The sequence below is a fragment of the Pseudonaja textilis genome, unplaced genomic scaffold (assembly GCF_049901715.1).
Source record: "Pseudonaja textilis isolate UNSWEBS1 unplaced genomic scaffold, rPseTex1.2 PTEXCTG39, whole genome shotgun sequence".
Taxonomy (NCBI): domain Eukaryota; kingdom Metazoa; phylum Chordata; class Lepidosauria; order Squamata; family Elapidae; genus Pseudonaja; species Pseudonaja textilis.
The window spans coordinates 63,210-88,267 of record NW_028262660.1 but is presented as its reverse complement, the minus strand read 5'-3'; the positions used below and the strand labels follow the sequence as shown (position 1 = coordinate 88,267).

At 36.7% G+C, this 25,058-nt stretch overlaps 1 pseudogene; it reads right to left on the bottom strand.

Annotated features, from left to right (window-relative positions):
• Positions 1 to 304: 304 nt before the first annotated feature.
• LOC148123793 (uncharacterized) overlaps positions 305 to 25,058 on the bottom strand; it is a 50,005-nt pseudogene continuing 25,251 nt past the window's right edge.

Below are 25,058 nucleotides of genomic sequence, written 5' to 3'. Positions count from 1 at the left end.
CATGAATTCCCATTTGACAATGTCGTACACTTATTGGGCATCTAAAAATAGCAGTGCCGCCTCTTTACTGCTATGTATCTTGTAATATTCTAGAGTATCTAATATTGTTTTTATGTTGTTTTTAATTTGTCATTTTGGTAAAAACCATTTCAGTGAAAAAGGTACCTTGATCCATCTCTCTCTGCCCCATGGAGTCCAGAACATAGTCCTGTAGCTACTCATTTCATCCAGTTCGCACTGTAAAAAAGCATATCTACCATCAACAAGTGTGAAAACTCATGCTTTAGATAGCTTATGCAAAATGTCATTGTGTTGGCATTAAATTATGTGACTGTTTCAAGGCCATATTCAAAAACGAGCGATCAATGCAAATTCTAATCATCTCTGTCCTCCTAATAACAACCATGTTGCTTATCCAATTGGTGGGCTAAGTTACGGAAGTAATATGTCCTTCCGCCTCATATTTATCCAGTTGTGCTTTAACCTGCAGCTTAATAGCTATAGGGACATTACATGGGGGACTTTGTACTGGAGAATGGTGGGGTCAAGTTCAAAATGCACCTCTCCTGGAACAGATACTATGGGGCCCTCACCTCCTTGTAAACTTGGAGGATTTGTTGTTTTATCAGTGCCCTCACTAGGGGTTTGGGAGAATGACTCACAACATTGTATAACTCTGCCAGAATGGTGAAGTGCATCAACCCCAAAGTGATCCTGACAATAATGGTTTCTGATTGGCTTCCACAATCTTAAATTCAAGTTTATAAAACCCCTACATATGCTACATTCTGTTTGGAATAGGCCCAGTGAATCCATTAATTCCCCCAAATGTAACTTTAGTTTAGTACTACAAGGTCAAAGGAGTCTCTGGTGCCAGTTTCCTTTTATCCTTTAAACTCATAGCATCACATGTTGCACCTGAGTCCAACTGGCAGGGTTGAGTTATGTTAAATCTGAGATTTACGAACCATTTTTTGCCCTTAGAGTGTACTGCACTAATTTATTCTTTCCTATAAACCACATCAGTGGTAAACAAGGATGCATCCTCCGGGTCTGACATTTGCTCAATTGTGTGCAGCTTTCTCACTTCCATTTTATGTGACTGACACACTCCTGCATAGTGATTTAATTTCCCACCATATGCAGGGCATTGCTCTCTCTCCTGTATATTCACACTGCCGCAATACTTGCATGCTATTTGGTTATTTATGAATGAATTAGAAAGCTGTGTTTATGCTGATGCTTGTGATGCTTGTTTGTCATGCTTAGCTGTTGTTTAGAGACTGCATTAGCACTAGATAATCATTAACCTGCTCGAAAGCTCTCAGCCATTTGTCAGTAAGTTCTATAGTCCAACACATCTCAATTGCTGCTTGTAAGCTTAGATTATGTTCCCTCAAGAGGCGGTGGTATGTGCTTTCACTGATAATGCTAAAAACTATTTTATTCCATATAAGTTTATCTCTTAAAGGGCCATAGTCAAGCTTGCCACTTTTTTTCCCTTAAGCATGTAACAAAGCTGTCTATTGTCTCACCTTCTTCTTGCATGCAGCTGATGAATACAAATCTTTCATAAATGACATTTTTAAGCAGTTTAAAAAAGGCTTCCAAAGTATCCAGGATAGCCCTGGTGTCACTTTTCTGCTCCTCTGTAAGGGTTAAATTGTGTTTATAAATGTGAAGGCTTTCACTGCCCATCAATCTCCTCAATGTGGTGGCTTGAACTGCTGCAGGCTTATCGTTTAAGCCATAGCTAAGGAATAGACTTCGAACTCTGCCCTGAACTTCTCCCAGCTGCTGCTTCAATCCCGACCCATCCTCATGGCCTCAGGCAGAGGTATGCTGCTAGCAGCTGCCATACTGCTGGGTTTCTTGCTTCAAATGCTTAGCTTTCAGGACAGGACCCACTAGTATGCATCAAATATGGAGAAAGGTGAAAGAAACAGTTTCAGTGGGGTTACAAGTTGGAGACTATGTTAGTGAAGTTGTGACAGATCAGTACTTTGGCAGAAAAGCATTTTCTCATCACAAAGCATGTAGCTGCATTGATTACAGTTGTCACCTGTAATGTGAACAGGGCTTCATGTCTATTGTCAGTACTGCATCCAGAAGAAAATAGTGGACTAGGTAATAATGAAATGGAAATCTCTAAACTTGGTGTGGCTTTGGATGGAGTGTGAGTGCGTGTAGCTATGCCTGTAAGACAAATGGTTAAAATACCCTTATCAAAGTTCCCTCCTGCCAGACAGAAGTCTATGGTATTTAGTACCTTTTGTGCCAAGTATTCCCAAATATTACTCTTACAGATCATCTGGCCAAAGGGACGGCTGCTGGAGATGACACTTTTTTGATCTCCGGCCACCTTTTCAGCACAGAAATCCTCTCCAAATTGGCTGGCTGGTCTCCTCCTCCTAGGCCATACAGAACAAATAGGCAGAGAAGGACACGACCAGCCAACTAATTTGGGGAGAATTTCTTTGCTGAATAGGCGGCTGGAGATTAAAAAAGAGTCACCTTTGGTCAGCTGATCTCCTCCTCGGCCATACAAAATGAACAGGCAGAGAAAGAAAAGAGCAGCCGGCTGATTTGGGGATGATTTCTGTGCTGCGAAAAAGGTGGCTACTGATCTCCGGCTCTGCTCCACTTCTCCAATGGTCCAGTGCTGCCCTGTTCTATGTTCCAACTGCTCAGACTTGCTGGGCCCAGCAAATAGAACAGGGCATGATTTTTTCGGTGCAGCTGCTGGACTAAAGCTGCATTGAAAAAAGCATGCAGCAGCTGTAGGCATCTTGCAACAAGAAGGGTGAGAAGCCCTGGGACATCCACCCACCCACCTGCTGGCTGGGCCGAGCTGGAAGAGGTGCATCTGTCAGGAGAAGGAAGAAAATGTGCTCCAGGAGATTGGACAGGTGGGCAGATGTCCTGGGGCTGCTGCACATGTGCACTGCATGTGTAGTGGCTGCACACACAGTGCGTGTGTGCAGTAGCCCTGAGACAGCCGTGCAAGTTCTGCCATGGCCGCCATGCAAATAAGCGACTGGGCGACTGGGCAACCAGGTAGGGGGCATGGCCAGCCAGGGGTCACCACCAGTTCAGTGACCCACACTAAATCACCACCACCGGTTCACCCGAACTGGTGCAATCCAGTTGAATACTACCTCTGCACTTGGTGCATATCAAACCCACCTGATGGCATCTACCATGGCTTGGATTCCACATGGCTTGAATGTATTTGTTCAAATGAGTCACAAAAAGCAATGGGAGGCTATGGATTGTCGATCTTTGGAGCAATTGGGTAGAAGATGAGGAGCGAAAAACAGAAGAGGGGAGATGGTGATCTGTAAAGGGGTGTACATATGTACATATACATGAGCAAACTTGAGTTCATGGTGCTTCTTGTGGACTGATATACCTTATGTTGTATAAAAGGCAGATAAAACCCATTTGCAATACATACAGAAATTCAAGAAAACTTTTTTATCATTTTCTTATTTTTAACAACAAACATAAACAAACACAAAACAACAAATAAGACCTTCTTTCAATTGTACAGCGTGTCGGTTGGTACATATTTCTTGTGCATATTATCAATAGTTTTTCCCTCTTAAATTTAAATTTGTATTCATATTATATTATTCAACTTTCCATGTCATATTATATTATCATTACATCATATTACGAATTCACATTATTCTTTTCAAGCCCACTACAATTTTTACAAGTTCAAGTTCATGTTATAGTTTATTCTATAATAATCAATTAAACATATCATTACTATTGTAATATATTTACTATTGTATTATATTTATATTAATATAATTCATTTTCCTATTTTCCCATCTAACCATTGATAAAATAAATCTCATTTTTTATAGTTTTTTTTTCTTCTTGATCTCTAATTGCCAATGTCAATCTACTCATCTCTGCACATTCATTATTTTCTTTATCACCTCCTCTTCTATCTGGATTTTTTCATTTTTCCAGTTTTTAGCAAATACAATTCTAGCTGGTGTTAAAACATTAATAATCAAATTATCAATTCTCTACTGTATCCTTCTGGTAAGATACACAATAAAAATATCTCTGGTTTTAAGTCTATATGCTGTTTATCATTTTTTCCAGCCATGTATGAATTTTAGTCCAGTATCTTTTGGTTTCCACATATGTCCACCACATATAGTAATACGATCCAGGTAACTGATGATATTTCTAACACTTATCTGATTTATCCTTGAACATCCTTGCTATTCTTGCTGGGGGTAAATGCTTTCTGTAAAACATCTTATACAAATTCTCTTTATATGTTGTCGACATTGTTAATTTATAATTTCAAGACCATAATTTCTGCCATTTTTCTAAATCTATTCCATATCCAAAATTTTCCCCCAAGCAATCATTGTTTCTTTCACTTGTTCTTCTAATTTCACTCCATGTAAATAAGCATATAATTTTTAATCATTCTCTCATCAGTATCTGTTAAAATTCCATCTAATTCAGAAAGTTCATTGTAAAACCGTTCTGTTCTACTTTCTTTATCATATCTAGAATGTATTTGCATATATGAATACCAATTCATCTTTATCTCTTGTCCTTCTAATTCTTGCTTTGCTTTTTTAATGTTTTATTATTTTTTAAACAAACATACACAAACACAACATAAAAACATCAAGCCATTTTCCACTTATGTACACACAGTGTGTCGGTTGGTTTACAGATTGTTTTGTGCATCCACTTCATAGTCATCACTTACAATTACTTGTATATGTTCTCATATTATCTATCAAATATTCCTAAATACATTGATATCATTGTTAATCAATCATTTGACTATACTATTATTCTTTCATGTTATGCAAGATAATCCATATTTTAATTGATTTATTTTATGACAATTCTATCCCATAATTATATTATGATTATGATAAAGATAATACATCTTTATATATTCTTTATATTCTAAAGTTCTAGCTATTTCATTACCATATTTTATTTTCTAACCATTGATAAAATAAATCCCAAATCTTATAAAATTGTTTATCTTCTTGTTCTCTAATTTCAAATGTCAATCTACTCATTTCAGCACATTCCATTATTTTCTTAATAACTTCCACCTGCACTGGTATTTTCTCATTTTTTCAGTTTTTAGTAAATACAATCCTAGCCGCTGTTAATACATTTACAACCAAATATTTCAATTCCTTACTGTATATTTCAGGTAAAATTACCAATAGAAATATCTCTGGTTTCAAGTCTATGTGTTTTTGTCATTTTTTCCAACCATGTGTGAATTTTAGTCCAGTATCTTTTAGCCTTTGCACACGTCCACCACATATGGTAATATGAACCAGGTATCTGATGACATTTCCAACATTTTTCAGATTTTTTCTTGAACATTCTTGCTATTCTTGTTGGGGGTAGATGCCACCCGTAAAACATCTTATACAAATTTTCTTTATATGCTGTTGACATTGTCATTTTATAATTTTGAGACCACAATTTTTGCCATTTCTCTAAATCAATCACATATCCAAAAATTTTCCCCCAAGCAATCATTGTTTCTTTAACTTGTTCTTCTTCTAACTTAATTTCTAATAAATATCCATACAATTTTTTAATCACCTTTTCATCAGTACCTGTCAAAATCTTATCTAAATCAGAATTTATCATAGAAATCTTCTGTTTTGGAATCTTTATCATATCTAGAGCGTATCTGCACATATGAAAACCAATTCATCTTTATACCTTGTTCCTCTAGTTTCTGCATAGATTTAAGTTCACTCTTATCATTCAACATTTCTTTTCTTTTTTTTTAAAAAAAATAGATTTTATTGAATTTACAATTTAAAAACACATCAACTGTACATTTACAAAATAGAAAGAGAACGGCTAGGGGGAAAGAAGGAAAATACCCGGCCTAACACCCCGGATAAAGGCCGGTTGGGGGGAAGAGAAAAGATATAGAGGGAGAGAGGGAAAGGGAAGGGGAGGGAGAATATGGTAGAAAGTACAATTAAAAATGAAAGATATCTTTTTGTGACAGTCTGTAAGGATCATTTCTCTTCGTCATGTCCAATCTACTCCTCTTTTCCATTATGTTTAAGTTACTCTATATCTTTTACATAATTTGTCTCTGTGTAAGCCAATTATACCATGAGTCCTAGTTGTCATAAAATGTTGAGGACTCTTTGTTTTTTAACGCTATAGTCAGTTTATCCATTTCAGCACACCCACAAATTTTCTGAATAACCATTTGCTCTGAAGGTGTACGAGGTGATTTCCAACATTGAGCAAACGCTAATCTAGCCGCAGTTAGAATATGGATTATTACATATTTTGTCTTTTTGGATAAATATCTATCAGAGATCCCTAACAGGAAGAACTCTGGTTTATGGTCTATTTGTTCTTTAGTTATCTCCTCCAACCATTTTCTGATTTTTTGCCAAAATTTTTGGGTAGTTTTACAAGACCACCATGTGTGAAAAAATATTCCTTTGGTGTTTTTGCATTTCCAACATCTTGAGCTCATGTTAGGGTTCATCTTCGCCAACCTCGAAGGGGGTAAGTGCCATCTATATAACATTTTATACATATTTTCTTTGTACACCGCCGATTTCATAATCTTGATGTTTCTATTCCAAATCTTTTCCCATTCCGTTAATGTAATGCTTCTTCCAATATTCCTACTCCACATTATCATGTTCCCTTTCACTATCTCTTGCTCTAATTCTACCTCCAATAAATATTTATAAAATTTGGAAATATTCTTTTTATTTGATCCTAATAAGATTTTATCTATATATTGTAATTTGCTATAGATTCCAAACTCTTTGATATCTTGTTTGTATCTGCTATGGATTTGTATATATAACCACTGGTCAATTTTAAATCCCTGTTCCTGTAAATCCTGTCGAGTTCTTAATTTTCCTAGAGGGTCTAATAAATCTTTATATTTAATCATTTTTGTTATATCCAAATTGTTGGGATGAACCATTGCCTCCATTGTTGAAAGCCAAATCGGAATTTTTAAATAATGTTTTTTGCATATTTTTTTCCAATTAGTTAATAATGAATCTCTAATAAGATGTCTATGAAAATACGACTTAAGCATTGAAAAGGGCATTAGACAGGGTTGCCCTCTCTCACCCCTCTTATTTATATTTGCTTTAGAATCATTGTTAACGCGGATAAGACAAAACTCTGAAATCCAAGGAGTTAGGGTCAAAGCAGAGGAATATAAATTACAGGCGTTTGCAGACGATATGGTTTTCTTCCTAGAAGATCCCATGGAAAAAGGACATAATCTAATAAAAGAACTAGAACAATATGGCTCAGTAGCAGGATTAAAGATTAACAGAAATAAGACGAAATTACTGACTAAAAATCTAACAGAGAACCAGAGGAAAGAATTAGAAAAAACCATGGGGATACAGGCAACAAAAAAGGTCAAATAAGCATATGGTTAACACCACATAGTAAATCGCTCAAAGAGAATAATTATGATAAACTGTTACAGCAAATTAAGAAAGATCTAGAATCTTGGAATAAGTTGCAGCTTTCTCTACTGGGCAGGATTGCCACAATCAAAATGAACATCTTACCAAAACTCCTTTACTTATTCCAGACAATCCCAATAAAATTACCCAAAAATTTTTTTGATGATATAAATAAGGTAATTCTTAAATTTATTTGGCAAGGGAAAAAAGCTAGAATCAGTATTAAGGCCTTACAAGATGCAAAAAGTAGAGGTGGGCTAGCGCTTCCAAACTGGGAGTTATATTATTGGGCAGCCAACTTATTATGGTTAAAAGACTGGGTCAATTTACAGAACAAAAGAACTCTAGTCTTGGAAGAGCACGACCTTCAGAGAGGATGGCACGCATTTCTATGGGATGTGGGGAAAATTAAACAGGCGTACTTTCATAGACATCTTATTAGAGATTCACTATTAACTAATTGGAAAAAAATATGTAAAAAACATTATTTAAAAATTCCGATTTGGCTTTCAACTATGGAGGCAATGGTTCATCCCAACAATTTGGATATAACAAAAACGACTAAATATAAAGATTTATTAGACCCTTTAGGAAAATTAAGAACTCGACAGGACTTACAGGAACAGGGATTTAAAATTGATCAGTGGTTATATATACAAATCCATAGCAGATACAAACAAGATATCAAAGAGTTTAGAATCTATAGCAAATTACAACACTTAGATAAAATCTTATTAGAATCAAATAAAAAGAATATCTCTAAATTTTATAAATATTTATTGGAGGTAGAATTAGAGCAAGAGATAGTGAAAGGGAACATGATAATGTGGAGTAGGAATATTGGAAGAAGCATTACATTAACAGAATGGGAAAAGATCTGGAATAGAATCATTAAGATTACGAAATCCATGCGGCATACAAAGAAAATATGTATAAAATGTTATATAGATGGCACTTACCCGCTTCGAGGTTAGCGAAAATGAACCCAAACTCTAGTCCAAAATGTTGGAAATGTAAAAACATAGAGGGAACCTACTTTCATATGTGGTGGACCTGTAAAGAAGCCCAGAAATACTGGCAAAAATTAGAAAATGGCTGGAGGAGATAACCAAAGAACAAATCGAATACAAACCAGAGTTCTTCCTACTAGGGATCTCTGATAAACATTTTCCTAAAAAGACGAAATATATAATAATTCATATTCTAACTGCGGCCAGATTAGCATTTGCCCAGTGCTGGAAATCATCCTGTTTACCTACAGATCAATTGGTCATTCAGAAAATATGTGACTGCGCAGAAATGGACAATTTAACCATAGCTCTTAAAAATAAAGAGTCTTCAGCATTTGATAATAATTGGAATGCGTGGTATAATTGGTTATATCAGAGATAAACTGTTCAATGAATAATGGGTATATTAAGCATAAATAGTGATAAGATGTGTATATTTAAAGTAAGGTAGGAGAATTGGATCTTGCAGACTGTTAAAAAGGATATCTGTCTGGTTTTAACGTATTTTCTTTTTTCTTCTGTCTCTTTGTTTTTTTTCTTTCTTTTATACTTCTTTTTCTCCTTTTTCGGTCGCAAGACCGAGCGTTTTTTTTCCTCTCTCTTTCCCTTCTTTCTTTCTTCTTTTTCTCTCTCTGTTGCATATGTAATGTTGTTATGTTATTTTTTAATTGTAAATTCAATAAAATTTATATATAGAGAGAAAATACGACTGTTTAGTTTTCCCCACTTCCCATAGAAATGCGTGCCACCCTCTCTGAAGATCATGCCCTTCTAAGGCTAAAGTTCTTTTGTTGAGTAAATTAACCCAGTCTTTTAACCATAATAAGTTGGCTGCCCAATAATATAATTCCCAATTTGGGAGCGCTAGCCCACCTCTACTTTTTGCATCTTGTAAAGCCTTAATATTGATTCTAGTTTTTTTCCCTTGCCAAATAAATTTAAGTGTTACCTTATTTATATCTTCAAAAAAATTTTTGGGTAATTTAATTGGGATTGTCTGGAATAAGTAAAGGAATTTTGGTAAGAGGTTCATTTTGATCGTGGCAATCCTGCCCAGTAGAGAAAGCTGCAGCTTATTCCAGGATTCTAGGTCTTTCTTAATTTGCGGTAATAGTTTATCATAATTATTCTCTTTGAGCGATTTACTATGTGGTGTTAACCATATGCCTAAATATTTGACCTTTTTTTGTTGCCTGTATTCCTATGGTTTTTTCTAATTCTTTCCTCTGATTCTCTGTTAGATTTTTAGTCATTAATTTTGTCTTATTTCTATTGATCTTTAATCCTGCCACTGAACCAAATTGTTCTAGTTCTTTTATTAGGTTTTGTCCTTTTTCCATGGGTTCCTCTAGGAAGAAAACCATATCGTCTGCAAACGCCTGTAGTTTATATTCCTCTGCTTTGACCCTTACTCCTTGGATTTCAGAGTTTTGTCTTATCCGCGTTAACAGTGATTCTAAAGTAAGTATAAATAGGAGGGGTGAGAGGGGGCAACCCTGTCTAACACCCTTTTCAATGTTTAATGGGCCTGTTTGTTCACCATTAATTAGTATGTTGGCCTGTTGGGTGTTGTAAATTGTTGTGATAATGTTCTCGAATTTAGTGCCCAGACTCATGTTATATATTTTTTGTATTAAAAAGTGCCAATGTAGATTATCAAATGCTTTCTCAGCATCTAAAAACATGAATGCAAATTGTTTCTCTGGATGAACTTCATAATATTCTAAGACATCAATAACGGTTCTTAGATTATTTTTGATTTGGCGGGAAACCATTTTGATCTTCATGAATGTATAAATTTAAAACTTGTTTTACTCTATTCGCTATAATTGAGGTAAATAATTTATAATCAGCGTTTAAGTGAAATTGGTCTATAATTGTTGATATATCTGGCATCTACGTCCTCCTTCGGAATTAACAAAATCAATCCCCGCCCCCCTGCATGAGTCTGGCATTTTGGCTGCCAAGAGTACTTCATTAAACACTTCCAGCATCAGTGTCCCTACTAACTCTATTGTAGCTTTGTACAATTTTACTGGAATCCCATGTGGGCCAGGGGATTTATTATTACTTTGGTTCTCCATTGCAGATTTCAACTCAGACCATGTAATATCCTTATTAATAATTCTTTCTCTCCTTCCCCTATTGTTTTATCATTCGTATTCTCCAGATAAGTTCTTATTTTGTCTTCATTGATTTCTTCCTTTTTATATAATCTGTGGAGTGGAGTGGAGGTGAGGAAGCTTCTGGTGGCAGGACAGGGCGAACAGAGGTGAAGAAGACTGTTGAGGTCTTTGAACACCTTTTCTGGTGCCAGGAGCGATCCCCCAGGGATACAAGAACCCCAGAGAAGTCCGTGTCAACGTGGAGAACCTCAAGCAGTAGAGTAGGGAAGGCAACCCCCCGACAGTGAAGAGGGAAGCTCCCGAGCCCGGCACAGAAAAGTAAGCTGTCATTTTATGGCGGCTTCAAGTCCGGTCTGCCACTTGGGTGAATAAGCAAAGCAGTGACAGCCTGTGAGTTCGAGAGTAACAGGAATAGAGAAACGGTTTATAACTTGGAACCTTTGAAGACTGAAGATAGCAGAATGACAGAAGAATGACAGCGGCATAAAATCTTCTCTCCTGGTTGTGATTAGCACCTTTCAGAAGTCGGGCAGAAAGCGGCCAGAAAAGTGGCTGGGAAAATGAAAGGACTATAATGGAGAGCAGAAAAGCCCAAGCACAAAAGTGAAAGCACAGATTTTACCCTGTGAAAGGGAAGCTCTGGGGAAAGAGGGAGGTTGCTAAAACCAGGAGATCGGAGGTCCAGAATTTGTGAGGGGCTTCATCTAATTTTCAGACCTTTCTTTTTGACTTTACTTGAGAAAAGGGAGGCGATGGAGGTGAAAGAATACTGGCATTGATCGAGTCTGATGAATCCTCAGATCTGAGTACAACATGACTATCACATCTATTTAATATTGTGGAGAAGACAAACTGAGCATTATATTGGACTTTGGAAGATTTGTATGTTGATTTAAAAGTTGGAAAGCAAAGAAAGAAGAAGAAGCAAGAGGAAGAAGGCAGAGACAAACAGAAGGCTGGGAAAGATGGCTTTGGGACTGCAGATTAGTCAGCACATTACACCATTTGCTGATTGGAATGCTGAAAAGAATCCTCTAGCTGGAAGATGGACTTTTAGCTCACCCAACTTGCTTCCTTTATTATAAAGTACTACTTAATATTACTAGTTTGGCACTACTTTCTCCTTAAGATGACTTCCTTGCTTTTTGTGTGTTGATTTTCTGAAGCTGTGGTAATCTCTCTCCTACCCTTTCTCTTATTGTTTGCCCCCTGTCTCCCTACTGTATCTCCTAAATAGCTTACATAATTCTACTTATTTGGGGGAGAAAAAAAAGAGGGGGGTATACTATTATTATAGAGTTAAGAGATTACTGTTGTAAGTATTAATAGTAAAGAGGGATAAACTCTGTTGACATAAACTATTTATAAATTATTTAGACTACTTAAGACATTTAAGATTAATTCCTTAAAGTGTTGATTGATGTACTATTGCTGACCAATTTTCTTATTACATAGACTAGAATACCATAATAGATATCTATTTATAATATAGGGGAAAAGACTGTGGAGCGAGATATTAAATTGAAATACGAGAATAGACTTTTAAATACAAGACCCAAACACTCAATGGTGATTTGGGATAATATATCTAAAATTGTGCATGAACAAAAACAAGTACTTAGAGAGATGACATCCACGACAACTATGGCCTTAAAAACAGGAAGGAAGGCTACCCCGACCCTATCGACTACGTTGACACCCACCCCACCAACAACTCAAAAAACTATTGAGGAGTCCTTAACAGGGGAAAAGCAGCCTAACATCCCCAACATTAATATACAAACTTCCTTATTATCCTTGCAGGAAGCTATATATAAAATGCAAGAAATGATGATTAAAAATCACAATGAAACTAGAGCAGATATAAGCGAATTGAAAGATGAGATGGGGAAACTGAAGGCTGAAATGAAAGTGGATATATCGAATGTGGAGGGTAAGATAGGGTCTCTGCAGCAGGCCATGGAGAAAAATGAAGTGAAAATAAAAGATATAGAGAGTAGAACAACACACATGGAGACTAACTTTGAAAGGATGGATGAGGAATTTAAAAATGTACTTAGAGAAATGGAAGACTCACTGGTTCACCTCGAGTTGGACAAAGCAATGGCGTATTTAAGGTTCCAGAATGTGGCTGAAGCAAAAAATGAAGAATTGGAACATTTGATGGCAGAAATATTGGCTGAATGGTTAGGAAAACAAAAAGATGACCTAATTAAAGAGTTTGATGAGGTATATAGGGTTAGCACAAGCTACACCAGATACAACAACTGCCCAAGAGAAATCCATATCCGCTTCTCTAGGAGATGTCTGAGAGATTTAATTTTGAAAATGTCTAGGGAGGAAACGATATCATATAAAGGCAGAGAAATTACAATTTTAAAATAAATTCCAAAGAAAGTGAGGACGATAAGACAAGATTATAAATTTCTAGCTAATGGTTTAAATAAAAAAGGAATCCAATTTAAATGGCTAATCCCGGAAGGGATGTTAATTACGTGGAAAGAGAGGAAAATCAAAATAGAATCGATAGAACAGGCCCAAGACTTTTATCAACAGCTCATGGATATGGATGGTCAATCCACTAAAGAAGAACTTGAAAGGAGACCACAAGAGGACCAATATCGTCACAGAACCCAAAAGGAACAACTTTCTCCAATTTTAGGAAGTGACAAACCACAACCTGGGAGAGAAGAGCAAATCTCACAACAACAACAAGAAGAGAACCGAATCATTACTAGGCAAAAATCTAAGCAGACGTAGATAAATGGTGGAAGGGAAGAAGTTGCTCTCCATCAATATAAATGGATTAAATTCAATATCAAAAAGAAAAAGGATATAATATGTAGATATAATATGTCTTCAAGAAACACATATTTCAAAAAATGATGAAAGACATCTAATTTGTCCAAAATTAGGGAAACTTTTTACGGCACCGACCGATAAACAAGAAAAAAGGAATTGCAATTTACATAAAACAAGATGTAAAGGCAGAATTAACCTGGTCGGATCCCAAAGGAAGAACTCTGGTTATACAAGTTTGGATAAACCACACTACATTTTTACTTGTAGCAATCTATGCCCCAAATGAACACCAAGGGAAATTTTTTAAACACCTCCACCAAAAAATAGTAGGCTTTGAAAAAAGGAACTGCAAGCTCACATCACTCTGAGAAGCACAGAGCCGAAGACACAAGCCTGAAGATGATGAATGAGACTTCATCGAAATATTGCCTAGATACTTCCAATCTTACGCGGGAGAAAACCCGAATAACCAAAGATCCATATATATGTGTATGTATGTGTATGTGTGTGTGTGTGTGTGTGTGTGTGTGTGTTTCCTTAAGTTTTCACGGGTACTTACATGTATGGCATTCGGCTTTGTTCGGGTACTTTCCCACGTCATAATAGTTGTGCTTTTAAAGTTGTAGCGACGTTTCAGCAGAATCTCATCTCCCATCATCAGGCTTCTGTATAGTGTTTGTCTGTGAGTCAGGCTGTTTTTTATTATATTTTATTTTTTACAGATAATTTTTATCTTCCTTTTTACTTTTATTTTTATTTTTATTTTATTTTATATATATATATATATATATATATATATATATATATATATATATATATATATATATATCATATTTTTTATATAATAAAAAATAAAAGTAAAAAGGAAGATAAAAATTATCTGTAAAAATTAAATCCGTAGAGGGATCCAAAAAACCAGAAAAGGAATACAAAATTAATCCAACAGTAGTATAATAAATGGGGATGAAAAAAGGAAAAAGAGAAAGGAAAAAAGACGAAGATATAATAATAATAATAATAATAATAATAATAATAATAATAATAATAATAGTAGTAGTAGTAGTAGTAGTAGTAGTAGTAGTAGTAAAGGATGAAGAAGAAAAAGTGATCCAATTATGAAGTTGAGGCTTAGTTAAAAAGAAAACCAAGCAAAACAGAAAGGCCAGAAGCAGCTGTCAGCAAAAAGGGAAAAAAATAGCCAAGGCTTTATAGTTTGGAAGTTATGACACAAAGCAAAACCCTGCCACCATGCAATGTCCAAGGCTCACTATCAAGTTATAAACAAATTTCAGCAAAGTAAATTCAAGGTCACCATGAGCTTTTTCCCCTCAGCACCAATGTTCAGCCATTAAGGTTATTTTACAAAAGGAACATTTGCATAAACATTTCTTCAGTGCTCTTCTTTAAATATAGATAATCCAGCCGGGAAGTTCCCACAAAAATCCTTTATTCCATAAAAGAAAAGAAAAGAAAAAAAGCCTCTAGGTGGCAGTGTTGCTTTGTTTGCTCGACCTTCACTTCTCTTTTACAATGTAACCAAAACATGAAAAAAAAGAGTTTTCAGAGAAAACAAAGGAAACTAACAAAAGAAAAAAAATTCCCTTTTTCAAACCAATGTTAACTTTAATTCTTCAATCCTTCTTTTAAAAAACTCCAGTCCAGTTGAAAGAAAAAAAAATCCTTTTGTATACTATATAGTAATTACAAAAAAAAAAAACCAAATCAATTTGACATTAGGCTTATCTTTGCTGATGACCCTCTTTTGTCTTCAATATTTTTCTTTCCCCCTTAGGGTGTTCTCAGTCCCAAAGGTAAATTAATTGAATCTTACCCAGACGTGACACACTTTCTTTTTTTGTTTATATATTTTTTATTTTTTTAATAACAAGATAAACATAAGCATACATAACAAGATAAACATACACATACCACAAAAAACATAAAAATATCCTTCTTCATGAATTTACATGCAGTGCATCGATTGGTTTGCCACTTTTTTTTGTGCATCCATTTCCTAGTCACTAGTATAATTATATTATATAATAGCTCATATTATCAATCAATAATTGTATAACCTAATATCATCACTAAAAAAAATCATTTATAATTTTGTTAATTCATATTTTAACGAGATAACTATAGTTTACTTAATTTATTTTGCAATAAATCATAAGATCATACCAAATCTACCTTAATAATGTTTTATAAAGATAATATCAAGAAAAAGAATTTTTTATGCTAAATCTGAATATTCTATCATTATGTTTTATTATCTAACCATTGATAAAAAAGATCCCAAACTTCATAAAATTGTTTATCTTCTTGTTCTCTGATTTCAAATGTCAATTTACTCATTTCAGCACAATCCAATATTTTCTTAATAGTTTCTTCTTCTGATGGAGTTTTCTCACTCTTCCAGTTCTTAGCAAATACAATCCTAGCCGCTGTTAATATATTTACAATCAAATACTTCAAATTTTTATTATATATATCAGGTAAGATTCCCAATAAAAAAATCTCTGGTTTCAAGTCTATATGTGTCTTTGTCATTTTTTCCAACCATATGCAAATTTTAGTCCAATATTTTCTAGCGTCCTCACAAGTCCACCACATATGGTAGTATGAGCCAGGTATCTGATGACATTTCCAACATTTTTCAGACTTGTTCTTAAACATTCTTGCAATTCTTGTTGGGGGAAAATGCCACCTGTAAAACATCTTATACAAGTTTTCTTTATAAGCTGTTGACATTGTCATTTTATAATTTTGAGACCACAATTTTTCCCATTTCTCCGAATCAATCCCATATCCAAAATTCTTCCCCCAAACAATCATCGTTTCTTTAACTTGTTCCTCCTCTAATAAAATTTCCAACAAATAAGTGTATAATTTTTTAATCATTTTTTCATCAGTACCTGTCAAGATCCTGTCTAGATCAGTCAGTTTATCATAAAATCCCTCCGCTTTAGAATCTATAAGATACCTTGAATGTATTTGCGCATATGAAAACCAATTCATCTTTATGCCTTGTTCTTCTAGTTTTTGCATTGTTTTAAGTTCACTCTTTTCATCCAATATTTCCCCATATCTAACTGTTTGTTCCTTCTCATATATTATAGGATAAGAAAAAGCTTCAATAGTTGATAACCAGACTGGGATTTTCAAATAACATTTTCTCTTAATTTTCTCCCAATTCAACCATAAAGACTCCCTTATATAATGCCTTCTAAAATAGCCCTGCGGTTTAGTTCCCTTATACCACAGAAAAGCATGCCATCCCAGTAATAAATCATGCCCCTCTAGTGCCAACAATCTAGTCCTTCTTAATGTTATCCAATCTTTAACCCACATTAAGTTTGCAGCTTGGTAATACAACTCCCAATTCGGAAGGCCAAAACCTCCTCTAATTCTAGCATCTTGCAGAAGTTTTAATTTTATTCTGGCTTTCTTACCTTGCCATATAAACTTCAACACAATTTTATTTAATTCTTCAAAGTAATCTCTACCAAGCCTGATTGGTATGGTTTGGAATAAATATAAAATTCTGGGTAAAATATTCATCTTGATTGTTGAGATTCTACCTATCAATGACAATTGTAGATTTTCCCATTTTTTCAAATCAGATGCTATCTGTTGTTTAAGTTTAGTATAGTTATTCTCTTTCAATGTAGTACATCTTGACGTCAAATATATCCCCAGATATTTAACCTTATTCGTAACTTGAATTTTCAATAAATCTGCCAGTTCATCTCTTTGTTTTAATAACATATTCTTTGTCAAGATCTTTGTTTTATCTTTGTTTATTTTCAAGCCGGCCATCTCACCATAAATCTCTATCTTTTCCAGTAGCTTTAAAGCTGTTCCTAGAGGATCTTCCAAAATAAAAACCAAATCATCTGCAAAGGCTTGCAATTTAAATTCCTCCTTCTTAATTTTCATTCCTTTTATATTTGGATCCTCTCTAATGTTTCTATTCAGCACTTCCAAAGTCAATACAAATAACAAAGGTGATAATGGGCAACCTTGTCTTGTGCCTTTTCTTATATTAATAGAATCTGTAAAATCTCCCTCTATCATCATTCTTGCCATTTGTTTGTCATATATGGCTTCTATTGCTTGAATAAATTTTCTAGCAAAGCCCACCTGTTCCAATAAGAAAAACATGAATCTCCAATTCACATTATCAAATGCTTTTTGGGCATCTAAAAATACCAAAGCCATTTGTTTTTCAGGGTGTGCCTCATAATATTCCAAAGTGTCCAGAATTACCCTCTATTATCCCTAATTTGTCTCCTTGGCAGGTATCCATTCTGGTCAGGATGAATAAAGTTATTTAGGTATCTTTTGAGCCTTTCTGCCAAGATGGAAGCAAAGATTTTGTAATCTGCATTCAGTAAAGAAATAGGTCTATAGTTCTTAATTTGTGATGGATCAGCCCCTTTTTTTTGGAATAAGTGTGATATAAGCTTCTGACCATGTTTTGGGTATTTTCTTATTTAACATGGCTTCATTCATAGCTTCTAACAATGGAGTGCTCAACGATTCTTGTAATGCTTTATAAAATTCTGCCGGGAGCCCATCTGGGCCTGGTGCTTTTCCATTATTCTGCCTATTAAATGCTTCCGTTAGTTCCATCATTGTTATGGTACTTTCTAACATTTTTTCAGTCTCTTCAGATATCTTGGGTAGGTTAGCATTTTGTAGATAAAACTTAATTCTTTCCTCATCAAAATCCTCCTGTTTATATAATTGTCCATAAAAGTCTTGGATAATTATCTTTTTCTCCTTATTACCATAACACATTTGGCCTTGATCATCTATTAACTATACTATTTTCCTAGATTCTTTCTCCTTTCTCAATTTGTATGCTAGCCACGTGCCTGGTTTATTTGCATCTTCAAAATAGTTCTGTTTAGCACTTCTAATTTTTTGTGCCAATTCTTCTTTCTCCGCCTGACCCATCTTATGTTTAATTATAACCATTTTGAATTTAGTATCTTTTTTCTGTGGCATATTCTGCAATTCTTTTTCCAGTTTTTTATAATCATCTTCTAAAGCTTTAATAGTTTGCCTCTTCCTAATATTCTTTTTCTTTGTATAATCCATTATTAATCCTCTCGCATATGCCTTCATTGTATCCCAAACATTCTGCATTGAAGTATCTTCTTTTTTATTTTCAATGAAAAAGAAGGCCAATTCTTTGCCCATCCATTGTGTAAAGTCTTTTTCCTTTAAGATAGCGTTGTTTAATGTCCATCTAGATCTTCTTCTTTGTCCTTTCCATTTAATTGTCATAGGGTTATGGTCTGCCCATATACCCGTTTCTATATTTATTTCTTGAATGTTAGATATTAGTTCTGATGAGGTCCAAATCATATCTATTCTGGACCATGATAAATGTCTATTTGAATAAAAAGTATATTGCTGCGTTTTACCATTTCTTTCTCTCCATATATCTTTTAAATTTAATTCATCTACCATTTTAAAGAAGGATTTAGGGAGAGTCTTCCTATTTTGTTTTAATGCTGTCGCTGTATAGTCCAATTTATTATCTACAATTCCATTAAAATCTCCCATCATAATTATATTGACATGGTCCAGTCCAATTGATTTCATATGTAACTTTTTATAAAATTCTTCTTGTTTATCGTTCGGAGCATAAATTGCAACAAGTAGTGTTTTTATATTGTTATCCACTATTTCAACCATTAATACTCTTCCATCTTCATCAGTATAAACCAATTTTGCTGCAATAGTTTCTTTAATGTACAGGACCACTCCTCTTTTCTTACAGTTAGTCAAGGAAGTAAAAATTTTCCCCAGTTTTGGTCTTACCAATAATCGTTGATGTTGTTTTTTTAATATGTACTTCTTGTAGGCAAATTATATTAAATTTTAACTTCTCTAATTTATGAAAGATTTTTCTTCTTTTAATAGCTGAGTTCAATCCATTTATATTCATAGAAATCAATTTTTTTCCTCCATGGTTATGTTTTATATTTAGATCTAACAGTTCTTGTGGATCTTACTTCACGTTGTTCTTTGGTCTCCATTTGTCCACCTACCACACCTTCTTCTTTCCCCTTTCATCTGGTCTTCTTGAGGCTCAATTGAAATGGTCTCTTTTTCTGTCTCTATTTCTCTTCTTCCAAAAAATTCATTGCGTAATATTTCTGCTTTCTCAATTGAGCCGATTCTGTGTCTCTGTTCTTGCCATATAAACATTAATCCTTCTGGGATCAATCATCTATAATTCACGTCTTTTTCCAATAATTTTTTGGTCAAAAATCGATATTCTCTTCTCATCTCTCTCACTCTTCTGGGCACTTGTTTTAAAACTATAATCTCTTTACCTTTATATTTCAACCCCTTATCTCTTGCTACTTGTAATATTTGTGTTTTAATAGTCTTTTTAGTAAATCTGACATGGATCTCCCTTGGTAGCTTATTCCTCATTGCATATCTTGTGAAAACACGATATATCTCATCTACTCCGTCCATCATCTTTTCCTCTGTTATCTCCAAAGCTCCAGCCAGAATTTCTATCATTACAGCCGCCAAATCTTGTCCTTTTTCTTCCTCAATATTTTGAAATCTGAGATAGAATTCTGAGCTATCCATCTCCCACTTCAACATCCCAGTTATATCTTGTTGCACCGTAGTTAATTTGCTAATAATATTTCCAATTGTCTCATCTCTTTGTTTATCTTTCTCCTCAATTTTTTGGAGTCTCTCCTCCTGTTTCACCATCATTTGTTGGAAATTTTCAATTTTTTCACCAGTCTTTGCAATTCTTTGTTCAATACTCTCTGTTCTTTGGTCAATACTTTGGTCAAGAATCCAGGATTAAAAAGAGAAGGAGAAAAAGAAGATTAAAAAGAAAAAGGAGGAGATTCTTCAGGTTCTTCTAAACCAGGCTTGTCCAACCCACGGCCCATGGGCTGCATGCAGCCCAGGTCGCCTCGTAATGCGGCCCAGTGCCCACCCCAACCTTCATACCAGAGCCAGCGAGGAGGAGGAGGAGAGGCAGGCGTGAGGCGGGGCGAGGTGAGCGCCAGGCCAAGCAGCAAGAGAAAAGGCGGGCGCCGTCAGAGCTCCACCTTCTGCTGTTGCCCCCACCGCCCCGCCGCCACTTCTGCCCCCGCCGTTGCTGTTGCTGCTGCCCCCACCGCCACCACTTCTGCCCCTGCCATCGCTGCTGCTGCTGCCACCGCCACCGCCGCTTCTGCCCCGCTGCCGCTTCTGCCCCCACCGCCGCCGCTTCTGCCCCCACTGCCGCTCTGCCCCCACCACCGCTGCCCCACCGCCACTTCTGCCCCCGCCGCCACTTCTTCCCCGCCACCGCCACTGCTACTGCCCCCGCCGGTGGCAGGGAAAGAAGCGATGGCGGGGGTGGCAGCGAGGGCAGCAGCGGTGGTGGGGAAGAAGCGGTGGCAGGGGCAGAAGTGGCGGCGGGGGCAGAAGCAGCAGCGGTGGTGGGGGAAGAAGCGGCGGCGCCGGCAGGGGCAGAAGCCATGGCGGGGGCAGAAGCAGCAGCGGTGGCGGGGGAAGAAGTGGCGGCGGCGGTGGCAGAAGCCACGGCGGGGGCAGAAGCAGCAGCAGTGGCAGGGGAAGGCTTCTGTCCTCACTGCTGCTGCTGCTTCTGCCTTCCAGTCCTGCCTCATCCAGCCGGGCCATTTGCAGGAGGAGGGGTAGGTGCGAGGTAGGTGAGCTTTCTCCCCTCCCCCCCACAAAAAAATTTGGCCGGAAAATAAACCATGATAAAAAAACTGTGATTAAAAAAACCATGATAAAAAATAAATAATTTTTAATAAATAATAAATAATAAAAACATCTCACTAACTTCATTTTGAAATAACTTTAATATGTTAACTATGTTTTCTATGGTTTTTTTGGATGATCGGGTATCGTTACTGTTATTTTATTTTATGTGCAGCCCAAACCAAATTTTCATCTTCTAATGTGGCCCAGGGAAGGTGAAAGGTTGGACACCCCTGGTTTAGGTCCATTAGGACCGACCAGGGGCAAAGATATCAGCTGCAATCTCAGAGCCCCAAGATTGCAGCTGTATCGCAGCGACGTGGCTCCGCCTTCCCTGACACACTTTCTTTTGGCTTCTTCTTCCTTTCTGAAGCAGTCCCAACTTTCAGAAGCTTTAATGGCCGCTTCTGCCACAGTTGGTTTGAAGAGCTTTTCCTGGATCAACCAGGGACTTTGTGATAGCCCTGGGATCAAAAGGACACGCTCTCCTAGTTCACTGTCTCCTTGGGATGGTTTAGGTCCAGTTGGACCATCCAGCTGTGAGGATATTGGTGTCAGTCTCGGATCTCTGAGATCCTCCATCCATCTCACTGTGATGTCAGCCCCGTCCCCCCAAGTGTTTGTACTGTTTGTATGTAGACATTTTCAGATGAAGTTTTGGGGATATTCATTTCTCTTAAAAGCTTTGTATAACTGTTTTTGTTCTGCTGTTCTGGCCTCCGTGATGTTACAATGGAATTCTGCTTTCCCAAACAGTGTTCTGATGCAGCTTCCTTTGTGGCATTTTGGGTGGGTGCTGTAGAACTTGAGGATTTGATCTGTATGCATTACCTTCCTGTACACAGTTGTTAGGAGTTGGCCATTCAAGGTTCTGGTCATAAGGAGATTAAGAAATGTAAGTTTGTTGTCATTCTGTTTCTATTGTAAATTGGATATCTGCAAAGACATTGTTGATCATTTGGTAGGTTTGATAGACCTAATTGTGCTTGATTTTATAAAGGTGTGTTAGGAATATAAGTCACCCAACAGGTATTTGGGTAGAAATATATAAACCAGGATAAATATTTTAATACTATGTCTTTAAGAGATTGCAAAAACTTCAATTGGGTGTGCTTTTTCAAACAGCCATAAGATGGAGCCAGAAACGTGGATTGTTTAGTCTGAATCTCAGAAGAGAATGCAAGTGTATCACTGTTTCCTTCTGTTGGAAAGTATTGCTCCATTTCTTCTAATTGACTGATATTACTGGATTTAATGTAAGTCTGATACTGAACTGTTTTTGCACTGGAATTTCATATTTAGATTATCCCTGGATTGAAAAATTGACTGATTTACCTGTGAATGATTTTGGACTGCTTATCTTGAACTTTGCTTAAACTTTCTGGAAGTAAAAACCTACATTCACTGTACAGTGTGTGCTGTATGTGTATTATTCAAACACTTCTCTCTATACATCTCCCTGTATGCGCTCATTCTCCTAAAGGGGAATTACCTCAACAAGGTGGCATCAACCTAACATACCCATAGCTTGGGATTTATTTGTAGAAGTTCAATTTCCTCAATCTTTTGCATAGTAACTTCTGTGACTCAGCCCAGTATAGGAGATCCCATTGGTGATCCCTTCAGTTATTCATAGATTTCTCTGTCAAATCTGAAGTAGGTGATTAAGCATAGTTGGAGGAGTTTTCATGAGGTCTCTGTTGTGAGTGGTCTTCTTGGTGGCTATGTGTTGCCCATAGGTTTGATTAGGTTGATTGCTAGTTTCAGATCTCCAGATGAGAATAATGTGGTAACATCAAATGATGCCATTGTTTTGTCTTCATCAATACGTAAGTGTTTGAGCTATCCCTCTTGAATGTTTCACTAATTAAACTGTGGCTGCTACTGCTTGTAAGCAGGGGACTGTGTCCCTTGCTACCGGGTCCAGTTGGACAGAATAATAGGCAATTAGTCTCTGCACAGAGTTTCTATGCCAAAATTCCTGACCCCACTCCTTGGTTGTCATATATATGGTTTTTTTGTAATTGGGTAAGCCAAGGGCTCAGTCTGGAGGCAGTGTATGTTTAGGTTTTAATCCACATGACAGGGTCAGCATCATCTTTTGGAGTTAACTGAATGGGAGGTTTTGCCAACTTCCCAAAATATGGGATCCAGAGGTTACAGAACCTGAAAACCCCTTAAAGGACTCTTACCTATCATTTTGATTTAAGGAGCTTCATGCCTAATGTCATTTTTATTCATTCTGGAGCTAATTTACAGGTCCATAGAAAAATTACATATCCTAAATAGGCTATCTATCATGTTCCATCATTCAGCATTAAGAAATATAGACAACACAGTTCAGTATGGCACTTTTTACCTTGCAAGTGTAAAACCTGGCAGACCCACCCCCTTGTCCCCATCCCATATGCTCCCCACCCGAAATGAGATGCTTGTCTACCCACTGCATCCCTGCAGAGTCACAGCTGCTTGTCATTATCTGGCTCAGTTGTTCTGCTATGAACCAGCTGTTGGAGAAGCCTGCAGCTCAACTGGCTGTCTGAAGGCTGTGGCAATCTTCTGGCAGGGTCCTCCCAACATTTATGCCTTCTCTGTGGCTTGGCAGGGTCCCGCGGATCAGCTGGGAGGTAGGCAGGCTTCTGGTGGGTGTGGATGTGCATTCCTGACTGGTGACTCTGCCCCCGCACTGCCCAAATGGCAGCCTCAGAATGGCTGGAAACCAGGGCCTGACATATGGTCCCTCCTACAATGGGGACAACACTTGGAAGACAAAGGACACCATGAGACTTTTCCTGGGTATCAGCCCCCTCCACCTACTTAGCATGGGTTTGTTGGTGAAACCTTCCAGTAACTAGGATGTCCTTATATCCTCGCTTCTCACCTATGAGGCTTCTAATAGGGAGTACCCCTTCCACTGTATTAAATACTGTAGTAGTCCTCTATGCCTACAGGAATCCAGGATCCATGCCACCTCATAATGAAGCTCTCCTCCCACTCATATGGGTTGCGGCGCCTGGCTTGGGGGCCCCTGTATGGTTGCCATTTTTACTGAGCGTAGCAAGCTACTATGGAATACTGGGGGTGGGGGTGTTACCAAATAGCTGGGGGAGCTTGAGTTCTACCATGACTGAATTATGATTCTTATAATGCAGAATGGCCCCAAGAACTTTGGGGCTAGCTTCTCACAAGGCACCTTGAACTTGAGTTACTTAGTGGATAGATACACTTGCTCCCCAATTTGGAATGGGGCTTGCGAACCATGCTTTCTGTCGGCATGTACTTTGTAGGTTTCTGATGCTTTTTGTAAGGCTCCCCTGACATTTTCCCACACCTGTTGCATGCCATCAAGCCACTTGTTTACTATATATTCCCAATAAAAATATTTCAAATCTATATGCTTTTTTGTCATTTTTTCCAACCACGTGTAGATTTTAGTCCAGCATTTTTTAGCATCTGCACAAGTCCACCACACATGGTAATATGATTCAGGTATCTGATGACATTTCCAACATTTTTTGGATTTATTCTTGAACATTCTTGCTATTCTTGTCAGGGTAAAGTGCCACCTGTAAAACATCTTATACAAATTTTCTTTATATGCTGTTGACATTGTCATTTTATAATTTGGAGACCACAATTTTTGCCATTTCTCTAGATCAATTCCATATCCAAAATTCTTCCCCCAAGCAATCATAGTTTCTTTGACTTGTTCTTCTTCTAGTTTAATTTCTAATAAATATCCATAAAATGTTTTAATCACCTTTTCATCAGTACCTGTCAAAATCTTATCTAAGTCAGTAAATTTATCAAAGAAACCTTCTGTTTTAGAATCTTTATCATACCTTGAATGTATTTGCACACATGAA